Source organism: Camelus ferus, chromosome 4 (genome assembly GCF_009834535.1).
Source record: "Camelus ferus isolate YT-003-E chromosome 4, BCGSAC_Cfer_1.0, whole genome shotgun sequence".
Taxonomy (NCBI): Eukaryota; Metazoa; Chordata; class Mammalia; order Artiodactyla; family Camelidae; genus Camelus; species Camelus ferus.
In genome coordinates, this window is record NC_045699.1 from 22731071 (window position 1) to 22741321 (window position 10251).

Here is a 10251-nt window from a genome sequence, read left to right on the forward strand (position 1 = left end):
CTTTTCCATTGCAGAAAAGCTTTCAGAAAAATACACATTAAGAAGCCAAGGGTTAAGGCTAATTAATTTTACTTCATATCTTATAGCCGCCACAGACAGAGGAAAGGAAAGGAAATCATAGGCTCCTCTGTTTCCTTCATTTGGAAGAAAGTCCGCACACGAACTGGAATGTAATTAACCACCTTTAATGAACTTAAAAATGCTAATGTAGGAGGCATTGCCTAGGAAAAGCAAGAATTGTATTCAATTAAGGAAAAAGTAGAGACATAAACCCCAAAAATGTAAGTATCACTTACAGGAAGCATAAGAAAGGATTAAGATGACAGAAAATTTTCTTAAACGTGTTTCACTTTAGATCCAGCTCGATGGTAGTCAGTTGTAGCTAGCCTTTTACTAATCAACTAATTTGAGTAGACGGACTACAGTAGAGATGAAAGAAAAGACTCTTCAGTGTTCTTGACTTTTTCTGATCCATTTGTGGGTTCTTCCCGAATACAACATATATGTACCTTCAGTTTTTCAGAGAACTTCTGCTTTTATCTCCTATTTTGATTAATTTCTCGACTCTCATTTTGATTAGTCAGCTAAACATAAGGACTTTTATGTCCTTATAAAACTCTGCATGTAAGTAAATTCCTTAAGCAGAAAAGACCCAGATTTATTTTAAGGCTTGGGGATAAAAGGTGTACCATCAAATCCAGAATACTGGAATCATCTCTCCTCCAGGAGAACAGAAACACATTGGGTCTGGGAGAGAATGTATTAATTTTCTCCTTGACCTCTTGCCTGGGTAGCTTGAAATCAAACCTGGGTTCTGCTCTAGCTTATGCCCTCGCTGGGAGCACTTATTAAATTGTGAGTATGTTACCCGCTGCTGATGAAATCCACATGGGTGGCTGCAGGTTCAGGGCTTTTCCCTGCCCGTGTTCTGGTTCTGGATTCCTGTCCCCACCGGCTGCCCCGCCGCTGCGAAGTCTCAGGGCACATTCTCCACTCAGTTTAAAGGAGGTTTGTGTGGAGAAATAAGTCAGATTAATAGCATATGTTAGAAGTCACCACCAAGCCACCCCTATCAGGATTTCCCCCAAACAATGACAAAGCTTCATAATAGAGGGTGACAAGAGTGCAGGGAAGGTTTCAAATAAGAGGGAAGCAGCTGTGCTGGCAGGAACACAAGGGTGGGCATAGTTAAGGATTGTTGAATGATACTGAGTCAGGCCCTGGGCTAAGTATTTTATTTCTGTTATCTTATGTAGTCCTTCCAAGACTCATGAAAGGCAAGGACTAGTCGTGTTCCTGTTTCACCCATGAGAAAACTGAGGCACAGAGAAGAGGTGACTGGTTCAAACAACTGGTGGGGAATAACAGATGTAAATAGTACCCAGCAAGCAGACCTAAACTGACTAGCATGTGTCCTACAGTTTGGTCCAGTGAAATCGTTTGATTATCTTTTTTGGAACAGTATAGAACTTGAAGGTTTCAGAATTCTCTTAACCCCAAATTGGAACTAACGATTAAAGCAACCATTGACCTTTGTTGTCTAGGATTTATGTAAAGTGTAATGGTCTGAATGTCGATTTTAATTTCAGAATTATAAATCTCAGTAAGTTTGGGTGGGGGTGGACATTTGAAGCTCAATACGTCATTCAATTTGTTATGCTACCATTATAGTCTTTATTCATTTATCATTGTGCTTATATTAAAACAGCAAAATAGCTATCATTTATCAAGGACCTGTAATTGTGGTTCAAGGCCTGTGCTATATATTTTACATATACTATTTAATTTAATCCTCATAATATTTTAGGAATAATCATCCCTCTTTTTTCAGATTAAAAAAAAGAAATTCAGAGATTAAGCAGTTTACTCCAAATCCATGTCTCCTTGATGTGGCGGACCCAAGATGACGACCCAGGTGTGGCTGACTACAAAAGCCATGGTCGGGACCTCCATGTTATTTATATCTTTTAAATTCAAATAAACCAACACACCGACACAAAATATTAGAAGAGTACAACATTTTCAAATTGAATAATTTTATGGTCGTAAGCAATCATTTAAAAATGGAGCCATATTTATTGTCATAATAGCACTAACATCTCAGAGAAGCCTTTCTGTAGGGCAGAATTCAGTGTCTGGGGGCTCTGGTCCGGGTAGGTTGTGGGGCCCCACTCCTGGTGAGCTCACAGACCTGAGGACAGCCTGAGGATGCTTGTGCCCGTGTGAAAACCAAAGCACCGGAATTCAAGGGCTGAGTCTCAGCGCCGGGCAGTCTTCATTCTTCACTCAGGTCTGACGTTAACACTGTCTTGGCCGCTGGCTTTGCGAGCAGCTGAAATTTAGAAATAGTTTCTCGCGTTCACCTGGAGACACTGGTGGTTAACTGTTGGCCAAGCAGTCTCATTATGATGCAAGTGGGCTCCCAGGCCTCAACAAGCCCTTGAGGAGGAAGGACGGGCTGCTGGGATGGCCTCATTGTTTGAGCTGCCCTGCAGGTGCCCAGACTCTGAAACAATAGACTCCATTCACGGTGCTGTGCCCCTGCACAGGCCGGACCAACGCGCATCGCCGGGGGCAGGTACGGAAGTCGGCACTGAGGCAATACCCTGCGGGGGTGTGAGACCTGAAGGCCTTGGTCTCCTGACGAGGTGACTGGGGCCGTGCCGGAGAGCAGGCTGCCCCAGTGCTTTGAGAGGCCAGTCTGTGAGTTTGGACAGACACTTCAGATCCAAAGCTCTGATAGCGCGGCAGATGCTTCTATTCTCAGCATCTCCACAAATAGAGAACTCTAAGTCTTGAATGTGGAGAATTATATGTACTTCATTTCTAAAGAAAGTATGTCTAGAGAACAGTCTTTTCTTGCAAAAGAAAAAGAATCCTAGAAACTTTTTTGGATTTGTTTATACTTTTTTGTTTACTGGAAGAAATAAATATAGACAAGAGGGTAAGATCTATCATGGGATTTTTTTTTAATCATCATGGTGATTTTCAACAAGGAATTACTAAGAGCCTTAATTTCGCATGGCTAAGCTTTGTCTTCAGGCCTGATTTTTCAAAGCCAAAACTTCCAGTACAGACGTGGAAAAATACAGACACAGAAGATCAGGTAGGAAGGGGCATAGGAGTGTAGCCCAGCCTTGCCCTGAAACAATTTTGAGAGAGAAATCTTTCAAGTATTCATCCATTCATTTATGAAACACTTATTAAGCTCACATAACCTGGCAATAAATATGTGCTTTTGATCCTTAGGCATTAGTTTTACAGGCTTCTTGGTTTCCAAGTTACAGAAGTTAATTCACCTTGCAGCTGGGGCCAAGGTGAACATTTTCATCCTCTCAAAAAACTTTATTGGCAACAGCCCTGTGCCAGCACCATGATTTGTACTGGGGGCACAAGAGGGAGCAGAACTGGCCTGTCCCCTCCCACAGGCTCTCCTTCCTTGGCACACGGCAGGGCTTCTAATGCCCTTTCAGCATTTCCTGGTTGACTAGAATCTGAGAGCAACTCCAGTTCAGTAGAAATAAACAAGGCAAGGTAAGACAAGAGCCCGGCAGAAAGTCGAACCATGCAGGTGAATGGCTAGAACTCTTGAGGCCACGGTATCCTCATCTGTAAAATGGGAACGATGAGACCTACCTTAGATGGTTGTTCTGGGGGATTAAATGAGATCATGCTTTGAGCATCACCCATCCCGGTGCCTGATACCCAACAGACCAGAAGGGGTATGAGTCATCATTATCAGTTTTGGATCTCTTGCTTCTCTCAGTCTTTCTATCGCTGAATTTATGGACAATCCTGTGGATTGAGGCCATCCTCACTGTCCCCCAGAAGGCTTGTCATGTGGAATTTCAAAATGCCTGAAAGTGGAATTGGTTTCTTAAAAAGCTCAGCCTCCTGTCTGATTAGCACCCTATTCCAGCCTTTTTCCCTCCAGCCTCCCTTTCTCGGGGACCACTTTTACCTCCCAGTGTATCATTTTTCCTTCTTTTTGTCCAACAGGGATAGGGAGGGTGTCAAGGAGGGGGTTTCCCCTTCCCGGAGTCCTAAAGTTATCCTCACTCTGCATCTCTGCTGAGGGAACAGGCTTGTTTACCTTTAGGAAGATTTGAAAACCAACCCCCAGCCTTGGCTCACCAGCAAGGTTGTGTGGGCAGTGGCCAAGCTGAGAAACCCATCTGGACTGCAGGCTCCCCGGAGAAAATGTATCTGGCTCTGTTTGCATTGGCTTCCAGAGAAGCCTTCTGACCTGAAGTGCTGCTAACTGGGGATTCTGGGAAAGTCCGTCTGACCACCTGCTTCCTGCACTTGGCTTTGGATTACGCCGAAGGAGGAGCCTGAGAACCAGTGTGCAGACTGGGTCTCCAGGGAGGTCCCCTGTCAGCACAGGCACCGGCCTCCCATTGCTCGGAGAAGAGAAGAGGACAGGGGAGGATTAACCCAATCTCAGGAAGGAATGTTCCAGGCTCAGACCAGAGTCAGCTTTGCTCTCTTTGGCTTAATTTGAACTGGAGCAGCTGGCCCTCCCCTTGGCCACCATGGGACAAAGGGCTTTTCTCCAGCTAGGGTCACTGAGAGTGGAATCCAGGTCAGCACAGAGTAAAATTTAACTTCTGTTTATTTTTTTCCCCCACAGTTATAACACCACCAGCCCCAAAACACACTCCCCCACTCCTCCCTACCCATTCCTCCTCCCCAACGTCTTGACTAGGTTTCTGACGTTGATAATCTGAAACCAGAAAACAGTTCCCTGCCTTTGACTTTACTGGCCTTCCCAAGACTTGCTTAAATCTGATAAGAGTGAAATGAGTTTTGCTTGGCAGGGGCCAAAGAAGGAGCAGGTCTTAAGGGGAGAAAACAAAGTGCGGTTGATACAAGGTAACTCACCCTGGCCTTATCTGACCTCTCGGGACGTGCACTCGCCCCGCAGCTTCTGGTTCTGGGTCCCAGCTGACCCATCTCTCTGCCCTGGGCCTGTGCCTTCCTCCTTCCCTGACTGGCAATAGCAGGAGAGTCAGCAAACTCACATGCACTAATGTAAGAGTGACCGACTCATCACCGCGCTCTCTGCCCCTCACTCTCCACTTTCCCAGAGGCGTTTTCTCATGGGTTGGACTTCACATAATTTCAGGATGGGGATAAGAAACTCTGTAGGGAACCAGAGTTAAAGATGGGCAGTGATGCCTGGAAAGACCCGGGTTACAGAGCCGGATAGATTTGGGTCCCAGCCATGTGTGTTTTGGTCAAATTGCCTAATGGCTTTGAGCATCAGTAGCCCCATGTACAGAGTGAAGATGGTATCTTTTTTCAGGAATGATGGAAGTAAAGCTTCAAGCTCCTTGCCACAGTGTGGAGACTTCATAAATCATCAGGGTGAGTTTTACCATTGGACGGCTGTGTCTTCAGGTGAGACCAGTCCTAGATGAGGGGTGATGGTTAAGGAGGCCCATGATGGCGGTGTTGTGACCACACTGCCTTTATCTCCCCATCAGTGGTGTGTCCTGCTGTGCCTCTGAGGGGGTCCGGAAGCCAAAGAAGGGTGAGGGCGAAGCAAGCAGAGGGAGTGATGTTGCCCTGCTTGAAGTGTCACCATGGTAAGCAGCGACAAGCTTGTCACCTGGGAGCACCGAGGTTTCATTCACCTGAGGAGACAAGAGGCTTAGTGGGCTGATGGGAAGAATTAGCTGCTCTCTGCTGAGATGGGTGACCCTGTCTCTGAGGGATTCCCCAGTTCCCTGGCAACCCCACAACTTCCACAGGTCACCGTTTTCTTTTCATGCCGGTGATTTTCAACCCTAGCTGCACTTTAGAATCTCCTCGGGAGTGGGGCCTGGCTAGTTTTACAAGCTCCTTGGGTGAAGCCGCTGTGCTCAGAGTGGAGACTCGCCGTTTCAGACCCAGCCTGAGGCCGCGGGCGCTGCTTCTGTGGAGGGGAGCTCTCTGGGTGTCCCGTTCCCCCCCGACCACCCCAAGTGATCGTGGAAGGTTGATGCTAATTATTCGTGTTGCTTAATTTGTGTCATGATTTAAAACCATTTATGTATTTACCTTAAAACTTATATATTCCTTACTCCGGCAAGCATAGTCTAATTTGTTATGGTTATCTTGCTCAAGTAATATCTCCCTAGACCTTCCAATTAAAAAAAAAAAAAAGGAAAGAAAGGAGAATCATCACTTAGGTTTCCTTCTGGAGTCACATGAGGAGTAATTTAGAGGTTGTTAAGCATATCCTTATCAGGGCAAGTAGGGACACCTTCTTGGGTGATTCCTCCGTTTCTCTGGTTGATTCGCTCAAACAGGAAGCCTCGCACATCATGATGGACACCTCGTCTCCCATGACACCTCCACTAGCTGAGCTGTTTTTTGTTTTGTTTGTTTTTGTTTTTGAAAAGGCAGATACTCGGCAATTCCACACAGGTGTGACAAGAAGCCTGCACACTAAGGGCTGACCAGGTTTCCACTCTCATTGCAAAGATGTCACCGTGATGTATAGAAAACCATATTTTATTCTAAAGAGCTGCTATGAAACCTAGTTTAGGCATAGTAAGTGTCAAGGGAAACAGGTTCACAGCACTGCTGAGATCTTCTCTGGAAGGATTATCTGGAAGTACTGGGTCACTCACCACGGTCAGATATGGATGTTCAGTTGCAGGGACACATTCAGTGACATGATCGCTTGTGTCAGGTTCAAATGAGCACAACGAAGACTCAGAGTTAGAAGCTTCTACCAGGTATGAGGGAGACCCCTCCGTCGGCCCCGATGGAATGAATGAGCCGCCCGCCGGAGGCTCTGTTGACCAATCAAACACCTGAGGGGCAGCATGGTGGGCGTTCGGAGGGGAGTGGCCGGACTAGTGGTTGTGAGGACTTTCAGCTGGCCAGGCAAAAGTGCGGTCCACGCTGAAACCAGGGAGGGCAGAGCAAGGTAAGAGAATAAATTCAGTCCGTGTCTTAAGAGTATTGCACATGCCCGTGAGAATTTTAGAAGGAGATTTCATTGCAAGGTGTGTAAACTGCTATATCCATCCCAGAAATCGCCCAGACTCAAGGCACTTTCTCAGAGCTTTATGGTTACCGAATGGCAGCATTTGAATCGAGGTCTGCCTGACCCTCATTTATTTTAACTCCGTGCTGGTCTTAGGGTTTTTGCTTTGCTGCTGCTGCTGTTTTGTTTTGTTTTTTAATGTACTTGTTTCTTACATAACATTTGTACCGTATCTTCAAAAAGTCATCAGAATGAAGTCGATCCTATATTCAGTACACATTTTGGGCAATGATTTACCCAACATTTGGTCTGGGCATCAGGCAGAATGTTTAGACATCCTGGTAGGTAGGTACAGTGCACCGGGAGGGCCAGCCTTTAGACGTATCTTCCAAGTGAGTTCATTAAATGTAGACCCAGTAGTAAAAAAGACTAACATGAGTCTTATTTCAATATGCCGGGCCTGCTTCCACTTTAGTATTTTGTTGAGTCATGATTCAATGATTCGATTCTCACCCTTTGCGAGCCGAAATCATCTTTGCAACAATCAGGTGTGTCAGGGGTGCTGTGGGCAGAACATGCCTGTGTTCTCCGTCCTCTCAAGCGGATCCAGGTCATTTCCAAACCCTCTGCTCTGCTGCCTGTCAGCGGATGCCCTAGGGCGTGGCATGGATGTATCTTTTCTAATTGCCATTTTCTCCTGGGGCGGCTGGAATTAAATGAGATAATGCTGGTTACGTGCCTCCTGTGGTGAGAGCATGGTTTTCTCCCCACCCTCAACCTTCCGTCCTTCCTTTCTGCACAAATATTACTTTAGGTCCCACTCAGCGCAGCACTTGTGGTAGGTGCTGAAGACTCAGTAGTATGTTAGAGCTGTTTCTGTTTTCAGAACTTAAAGCTCAGTGGGAGACAAACAAAAATCAAGTAAAACACACACTGAAAAATACTGTAAGAGAACCAGAAGGTGCAGAGACAGATCTTCAGGGTAGATCACCAACCTTAGAAAGCACAGCCAATTACTATTATTAATTGCATTGTTATTATGATTATGTTTCAAGTGGATTCTTCCTTAAAAAACTGTTTACAAAGGAATTTTCAAATGTATGCAAAATTCGTGTAGAAGGACCATCACTCGGCTGTAACCAGTACCAACTGACAACCTACTCGTTTGTTGATACTCTTTTCTATTTCCCTGCAACTGGATTATTTTGCCAGAAACCTCAGATATCATATCATAATCCGTAAGTATTTCAGTACCTGTTCATAACTGACAAACATAGTGAGTAAATGATTCAGATAATATGCCTGTTACAGGTGAATCTGGGGGCTTTGGAGCTGAAACTCTTGACTGCCTTCACCTGGTAGAATGTTACTCCATTCTCTTCGCTGTGTGCGGTGCTCACTTAACCCTGGCCTCAGCTCCTAGATAGCAAAGCGAATCAGTCCGTGGAAAGTGCTTCAAAAAGCGTCAACACAATATAATTGTTCAATGAACACTGATTATCAGAGATGTGTTAGCGTGTGACTAGGATGGAAAAGTGTGTTCACAGCTTCTGCTCAGGAACACTCGCAGCCTGGCGGTGCTGGATTGGTGATTTATGACTGCTAACGAAGGTTTCTCAGAAGCCAAGACCCTGAACTTCACAGGAATGTAGATGTTTAGAGGGAACTACGAAAGAAAGAGCGAGCAGAAAAATGAATGCAACTTCTTGTTGTTGTTACGTAGGCGACCTTTTGATTTATACTAGAATTCTGTCATTGGATTTTTTTGCAGTGTTTTATTTTGCGAAGGTCTGACAAACCCAGGAAAACATTCAAATTATAATAAGTTAAAATCGGTTTTTATTTACTTGATTTCTATTGAAATCATCACCACAGGGTGTCCATGCTTTCAGTCTTGACTGTCCGCTATGTAATAAGCACTTACAAGACTCCAGAGATTCATATATGAATAAGATACAGTACTTGGCTCACAGAAACACTTAAGCAACATGAACAAGCCACACTACAGTGTTAAACAGAGACCTAATTAAAGTGCAGAGGACAATCAGTTCTCTTGGGCCAGTTCAATTTGGGCAATGAAGGGGTGAAGTCGGGGCATCCGGCCCGAGGAAAGCTTTCAGAAGGAGTTGGTGTTTGAGCAGAGCTTTAAGAATAGGTCATATTTTGCCATGTGGGGAACAGGAGAAGGGCATTCCGGTGGCAGAGGCAGAGCGGCAGGGCTCAGCAGCGTCCTTGTGCACCCTGAAGACTCAGTTGTCTGGCGACATCTCCGGGAGATATACATGGGGACATTGATTGGAAGATGTCCTACAAGTTTTAGACTCCAATCAAGGTATATTGAGGTATTTTATTGCTTTCTGAGGGCTGCTGTGGCCATATGTTAAAATTTGGACTTTATGCCTCAAGATATGGGGAAGCACAGATTTTGGAGAGTAGAGGAAGCCACAGGGTAGAAAAACAGCGGTATGATTTGGTGCAGCACATCATCAAAGCTTGACTGTCTCTGTGATAGTGACTCACCTCCCCCCAAAGCCCCTGCAACCCCTGTGAATTCTTCCAGGTTCATTGTTTTTCAGATTAAAACTTTATATTCTTTGTAGTTTCATGAAGGTGGACGTAGGGGAATCCATGAACGATTTTCAATTTTCCAGTAAACTCCAGGTACTTGAGGACTGCCTGTAAGGTGAAAACCACCCTTCTCATCAGAGCTCCAGGACTTGCTTTAGTTATGACTCTTCAGGGAGGGCCTTTGGCCACCAGCTTGTGGGAGCTCTTCCACTCAGAGAGTTTACATGGCACAGAAGCTATAAGTACGGGTTTTGGAGAAGGATTGCCTCGAGGGTGAGGACTGGCCCTGGCACTTGTGAGCTACGTGATGCTGACCAACTTCCTTCATCTTCTGAAGCCTCACCCTCCTTGGTTAACTAATAGGATATACTGTGTATCTTTATCTCATTATGTAAGTATAGAGTGTGGCCTATTGGTGGATTACGAAGATGCTGCTAGGTAAATTACAGCCTTTTATGTGTCCATCAGCATCACTGGTCCCCGTTGGTGCAAAGGTCACAGGACACGATGGTTGCTGTCTGGGGTCCCTACTAAGGATGTCGAGGTGGGCTGCTCCCAGGGCGTGATGGCCGCACTCTGGCTGATGGCTCTGTCTGAGTCCCTCCAAGATCCCAGTTGATCTCCCTCTTTGTTCCCAGTGCCTTGCTGAGTGGATTTCCTGAGGCTGGCTGCTTGCCTCTGTCCTGCAAAAGCTGGAGGGA